Source organism: Dermacentor andersoni, chromosome 9 (genome assembly GCF_023375885.2).
Source record: "Dermacentor andersoni chromosome 9, qqDerAnde1_hic_scaffold, whole genome shotgun sequence".
In the NCBI taxonomy this organism is placed as follows: Eukaryota; Metazoa; Arthropoda; class Arachnida; order Ixodida; family Ixodidae; genus Dermacentor; species Dermacentor andersoni.
This window is the reverse complement of record NC_092822.1, coordinates 32,352,483-32,359,893: the sequence shown is the minus strand read 5'-3', so window position 1 is coordinate 32,359,893 and position 7,411 is coordinate 32,352,483.

Sequence of the window (7,411 nt, the reverse complement as noted above, 5' to 3'; positions counted from 1 at the left end):
TCGTAAATGTACATGACATATTCAGTTCAAAGGAGGGGAAAATTGTAGGACTGTTTCATTTTGAAGCAGAGACCACAGAAAGAAACGTTATGAACTTATTCAGAGGATCTATCTTTTTTTCTTCCAGGGTATTTTGAACGTGACTAGTAGAACGTGTGCCAGCGATGATGAGAGCTCCGCTATTACTATTCAGATGAAATTGGTGGGATATATAGGCAGATACGCTCATAGTGTAAAAGGAAAATTCAACGCGAAACTGTACACAAGGAGAGGAGAAACGAGTTAGCACAAGTGAAACATGAGCAAAGGAAGCAAAGAGCAAGATTTAGAAGGCACAAGTGTTCTGAGACAACAACAACAACAGCAGCAACAACTGTTTGCATTATTCTTCGCTTCCAGAGCTGCAAAGGCAGCGACATTATTACTCCACCAAAAAACAACCTTGGGCAATTCTGGTTTCTTTTTTCTTGTTTTTTGCACTTTTCCAATCTGATTCAACAGGGCGGCTGCCCCGACATATGCAGTGGTGGTACTAGTAGTGATGATGATGGTTGTAGCTATCGGGGGAAGTTTAGCCTTGTAATCGAGGCTGGCAATTTATCTGCCTGAGCGTTCTTTGGAATGTCATTGTGGTATGTCCCCTCCAGATATTGGATAAAGTAATGTCTCTCAGGGATGCAAGGGGACGTGAGGCTTGCTTACGAGCAATTACGGACCTTTCTGGAAACACAAGGTGTTGCCGGCCCGCACGCAAAATTATTTCTGCTGCCTGGTGGACAACGTCCATAAGCGCCTATAGAAGCTCAACAGACAAAGCCTTGGACGGAGTGCTTCATAACCTAGTTGCACTGTTTAAAGCTAACAAAACATTCATTCATTCATTCATTCATTCATTCATTCATTCATTCATTCATTCATTCATTCATTCATTCTACAGAATAGCAAGAACAGTGTATCTTTCAGCACGGTAAGGTTGACAAGACCGCAGAAAGGTCAGTTCTTGAAAGGCAGTTGGCGAGAGATATCATAGGCAAGAAATTGCAGAGCGTTCACTCAATGACACAAGCAGCTAGTATAAAAGGAAGAAAAACGGAGCGCCGACCAAAATGGGGCTATTTAAACATTCCTTTACGTTTCGGCTTGCACACGGAAGCCTTGTTCCTATTATGCCGTTACTTCCCGACCAGACGAGATTTCATCAAATTACTGATATCATTATTCAAGAGTATATGGAAAGCAACATATGTTGTCCCAAGAAGGACAACACAGTCCCCGCCAGGTCTTCTGCCTGATTCGCGGATGACACTGACCATACAAGAGTGATCCCGCACAGTCATTCGTAGCGCTATAGAACTTCCACGTAGCGAATCTTCACAATGATTTTGGCCGGAGCAAGTGTTCTTTGTGAGCACTAACTCATTGTGAGAGTGGGGGGATCGTTCCTCATTGAAAGGCATAGTTGCTGCCGGCGTACATTAGCCGACGAGTCGCCTGTGACGTCATATCCTGCTGCCTACAGTATGCGCGTCACTTTGCTAAAAAAAAAAAAAAACATTGCGAAGAAATCTGCGTCATGTGCTTCACGTAACCCCCTCCAGTCATTCGCTAGGCGCCGACAGATGAAAGAACACCATGGTGTTTTGCATATGCGCCGTCACTCGCCGGGCCTGTCTCCACAAGGTTAACAAGCGGCACACTAAGACCGAAATAGTTCTCACGCTGTGACGTGTGCGTCTACGTAGTGAAGCGTCACTCCCACATTACGACGGAGGAGCGCGGCACCACGTGGGGTTCTCCGTATTTCTCACCCACAGAGGTGTACGCGTAATCACATACGGTCACACGGGCAAACTCGTCGTGTAATAGTGCAAACAGCAATAAAAATTCAAGAAAATAAAATAAACACCGAGCCAAAGAGAGCCAAGACCAAGGGCAAGCCGACTTGGTGACAGACATCCGCAGAGTTGCCGCCAGATGTTCCCTGGAGCCAAGTCAAGTCATCAAGACTGGTGTCGGGTTGCGTCGGGACCGCCGACTCGGGAATTCACGTGTGCGCACTCAGATTCGGCGCCGCTGCGGTGACGACGACGATGATGTGAACCGCAGAGGGCCCTGGGCTTGGTCGCAAGCCTACCGCGAACGTCAAGGGCCGGTGACCTGCGTACCCAATGAATGGTCGCGCCGTCGCCAGCCCTGTTTAAACGCGGCGCCCGACGCCACTGTGGGAGTGGCATGTTCCTGTGAGAAAGGAATCAGCGGTGCCAGAGTCGTCACTAACTGCGACAATCCTTATACGGGCACATGGAATATCTCGCGAAAGTAGACTTGCGTGGCCTACAGTCATTGGCGTGATCACCTTAGTCTACATACATAGTAAACCTCCATGTACTAGGTTCTTTTCTTCGTGCCCAAAGCCGCGTCATGAACTACATAGCAAAGTGCAAGGCGACAGCTTCATGAACTATTCACAAGTCCGCAGAATATGCCCAGTTTAGGTAAATTTTAGGTAAATAGGTAAATTTTAGGTATGTAGAATGTATAGATAAATGCCCATACAACTTCTATTGTGTAGGGGCAACCATATATATAATATTCTATGAGGCAGCCTTATCAAAAATGCTTCGGCATCGTATTCACTACATCATCATCATCATCATAATCATCATCATCATCATCATCATTCATTGTCTCAGTGATCACCAATTACCCCTGTCTTGCGCTAGTTCATTCCAACTTGCGCCTGCAAATTTCCTCAGCCATGAAAAATAATAAACCAATTCTGTGAATTGCATCTAATCGTACATTTAAAGCGGACAAAATTGATATGTTACACATGAATGTCAAAAAATTTGGTAATATGGAAATGCAGCTTTTGCGGAACCCTTGTACACAACGTAAAAAATTCACGTAAGGTGTAAATTGACATATCGAATTTGTCCGCTTTGAATGATCTAATGGATGCCGTTTACATAACCGCGATATCTGTTTTTGATGTGGAGCTAATAATTTATAAACTTCGTGCGTCTATTTTTTCGAGACTTCCAAATTTTTGAGAATCTTTTTCATAAAATTCAGGCCCTAAATCGGAATTCCCCTACCAACAGTCACTACAATTTAACTTTCTCTCTCAAATACAACAAATGTCATTAAAAACGGTTCAGGGGTTATTTCAGAAAAGCGTCTTTACGTTTTACATGTATTTGAATAGGAGTTGGGCCCGAGCTAAAGCTTCCTCTTAAGCGCTGTGGGTCATGTGGTCATGGTCATGCGTGGGTCATGCGTAATTCCGTTTACTACGCCGCTCACATCTCATTGAAAGAACTTACATTCCATAAAAAGCACGTGTACGTGCAAAAATGAAAAAAAAAAAAACAAGGAAATTCTCCTTGATATTCGTGGCCTCATTCAAAGACAGATTTCCCAGGACCAGTATTCAAGAATAGAGCTCGCGCAGTCATAGATCTGCTTCCCCAGGTGACTCAATCTCCCGGCTGTAGACTATGCCAAGTTCGCATGCAACGTGGCATCCGATTCTTTCACCACAGCGTAGCACGTGAGACTGTCAACGTCAACCGCGCAGCCATTCTTAAATGACCATCGCTCAGCATTCAGCGGTCGTATACTCTATACACAATTGTTGAAGCGATCTGCTGAGCCAATTTTCCCCCATTCGCTAAGTATTTATCGAACGAAAACATCGATAAGGAAGCCCCAATAAACTTCCTTTTTATTTATTTATTTTTTTCTAGCCGCGAGGGGCAGGCAAGAGGCTCCGCGGCATTGTGTAACAAGCCATGTTGGCCAGCGCGATAAACGGCTCAATATAACGAGGACACACGGATCGGCATGAGCGTAACATTGTATGATGTGACTCGTATTTCTGATATCACTCGCCGGCAGCTCTTGGCACTAGGACAGAAACCCTTTCACCCAGTCCGAAGAGTGAGAGGAGTTTCGTGGGTGTTTACCTCAGCCTCATACAAGCATCCAGGTATCTCAGCTTTTGTTCCACGCAAGGGAGCAGTCGGGTGTGCTGGGTTCGCAGTCAATCATCGTCATAATAATAATCGCCATCATCATAATCATCAACAACGACAACTTAGACAAGCGGTATGTCAGCTGCAGGACAAAGACTTCTCCAAGCGATCTCCATGTATTCCAGTCTTGCGTAAGCTGCAGGCTCCATACGGCCACAAGAGCAGTCCTAAAATCTGCTTTAAGTTTACGCGGCTGCTGTTTGGAGCAGCGCGGCCACTGCAGAAAGTTGAAGCTTGGGCCGCTTGGTGTAGTATTATATTTCAAACACTGGAGGACCGGCACGTAGACAAAGTGCACAGAAAAGAGTGACACACGCATTGAACTGACTAGCAACTGTAGGACTTTATTGTTTCTTGCCTTGAACATTACACGTCTACAAAAGAGCAACAAGAGAGAGAGACAGAGAGAGAGGAAGAGGAAAGGCTGGGAGGTTAACTAGATATTAGTCTTCGGTTTCCAACCCTTCACTATGGTTGGGAGATAGAGGTTAGAAAGAGCTGAAATTATTAGCGCAAGAGCGGACACGGGACACTGAAAAGGCGACAAGGACGAGCGCAGGAAAGAGGACTGAGGTTAGAAAGAGCACAGAGAGGAAAGGGTTAAAAAAACATTCACACATGGAGACACACGAAGGGCGTTCGAGTTAGAGACGTTCACAAAGGCCGGTAGATAGCAAGCGCTTGCACGGCCTTCTTCTGTGACGTTAGGTCCTGTCGATAGTGTAGAATTCCTTCTTCCGCTGGCCATCGGTCGTTCAGCTGGTTGAGTTCGTGGCAAAGGAATTCCGTCAGTGGACTGTACTGCGGGCAGTCGCACAAAATATGGCCAATCGATTCTTCATGGCCACAAGTTGCGGTGTCAGCCATCTCGATGCGTAACGCATATACTTAGGCAAATGCAACGCCCAACCACAGTCGATAGAAAAGAAAGATAGATAGAAAAGAGTGGCGTCTCCACGGCGAAGCTTTGATGGGACTCGAAAGCTTAATGTGGGATCAAAGGAGTATAGTCGGGAATTCCTGATATGTGGCTGATTCCATTGCGAAGTGGAAAACTGGCGAGCAAGCAGGCGCAGCTTTCGTGCCACGTCAGTTCTAGAAAGTGGTATTGGTACGTGGTGGTCCTCAGTATGGGCTGAACGGGCAGCTTGATCGGCCCGTTCATTGCCGACAATCCCACAGTGACTTGGAAGCCATGGGAAAGTTATTTCATGGCCTGCATCACTTATATGGTGCATTGTCTCTGTAATCTGAAATACTATTTGTTCGTGCTGTTCGCGTCGTAAAGGTGACAGTAGCAACTGCAATGCCGCCTTTGAATTACAGAAGTAGTCCACTTGTGTGGCGCTTCGTCACCGATCTAATGAAGGGCGTTAAGGAGCGCTGCGAGCTCTGCTGCCATCGATGAGGTCACGTGAGTCGTCTCAAATTTGATGCTTGTAACTTTCGCTGGTATCACGATTGCTGTAGCTGAGCTGTTTGGCAGGAAAGATTCATCAGTGTATATATGCGTAGAGTCACGGTAGTTCTCGTACAGAAATAGTAACGGGAGCTGCTTAAGGACTGGTGATGATAGTTTAGCTTTTTTCGTGAGGCCAGGTATTGTCCGGTTGATTTTTGGCTGAGTGAGGCAACATCGAGGAATCGAAGGTCTCGCAGCAGGAGTCGAACAAGCTGGCAATGATTCACCATGTGCGGTTATAGTTTGGCTGAAAGATGTGCGCGGTCTGTCCACTGGTAGAGAGGCTAGGTGGTGGCGAGGAATCCTGGCAAGATGCCTGATATCAGCCCTCAGCCCTACAATTTCAGTGTGGGTCGTACAAGGTAGTCTCTAACGATTGCTATAGTCGCCATTGTTGATGCCCTCTGATGAGCCCTAGACAGACCCGGAGCGCTTGAGCCTGAACACTTTGTATTGTGCTTAGGTTCGTTTTTCCTGTGTTAGTTATTGCTGGCAAGCTGTATCAGAGAAGGAGGAGACAAATCACCCTGTATAGTTGTAGCATAGCACTTGTCGACGTTCCCCAAGTCTTGCCAGTGAAAAAATTGAACAGGTGGCAGACGCCTGCCAACCGTTTTTTCCCCGTATTATAGGTGGGGGCTCCATGACAAGTACCTGTCGATTGACACCTAAAGACTTGTGAGATCGAACTTGCGGTATTCTATGGCCATTTATCATTACGCTGTAGTTTGTCATGGGTTTTTACGAAACTGGCACTAGTGCGCATTTTTCGGAGGCAATTTCCAGGCCTCGATTACGGAGGTAGATAGCAGTCTGGGTGGCAGTTCTCTGAATTCTCGATCGCAACTATAGGTGTGTTGCTGCTGACGTCCATATGCAGATGTCATCCGCCTACATTGACAGCCTGACTGTGCCTGCCACGTGCTTAAGGAGAGCAATTAGGGTTACATTAAATAAAACAGGGCTAAATACATCGCCCTGGGGGACGCCGCGGTAGCTATAATGTAGAGTTGTATGGCCTTCCTCGGTGCTTACAAGAATGGATTGTACGGAGAGATAGTTGCGTATTCATTGAAACATCCGACCACCTACTCCTACCTCTTCGAGAGCAGAGAGGATGGCTTCATGCGTAACGTTGTCATACCGCCCTTTGACGTCGAGGAACGAAGAAGCGCAGAGACGCTTACGGCATTTCTTATGCTGAACGTAGGTGACCAGGTCAACGACGTTATCGATTGATGATCGACTCCGTTGAAAGCCCGCCATGGCATCCGAGTAGGTGTTGTGGTACTCCAAGTACCACTCCAGGTATCCTAGGACCATCTTCTCCATTATTTTGCCCACAAGACTTGCCAAAACGATCAGGAAATATGATGAGAGTTCTAACGGCGACTTGCCAGGCAATGGAACAGGGCGACTTGTCTTCCAGCTTATGGGTATTGTGCCATCTCGCCAAGGTTCATTGTACAGCTCAAGAACACCTTTCGCTTGCTCACCCAGGTGACACAAGAGCTCGGTAGGAAATGCCATCAGGTCCTAGCGCATCTGGGTTATCACAGGTGATTTCAACGCGCATCACCAGCTATGGGGAAGCACTAAAATTGACTCCAAAGGCAGGAGCCTTGCCTCCTTTGCTGCCGACCATGATTTGTGCTGCGTGAATGACGGCAGCCCTACATTTCTGCGAGGCACGACCTACAGTAGCTGCTTGGATTTAACTTTGGTGTCAAGGCGCTTTGCCTCGAGCGTCCAATGGTTTACAGACATAGAAACACATGGAAGCGACCATATTCCAACATACATAAAGATTAGAGGAGTTGAGCAACGCTCCTCTACTGCCTTGCGTACAGTTGATTGGTCAAAATTTCAGAAGGATATGGATGACACATGTCAGGAAGGCCTCTCACACACT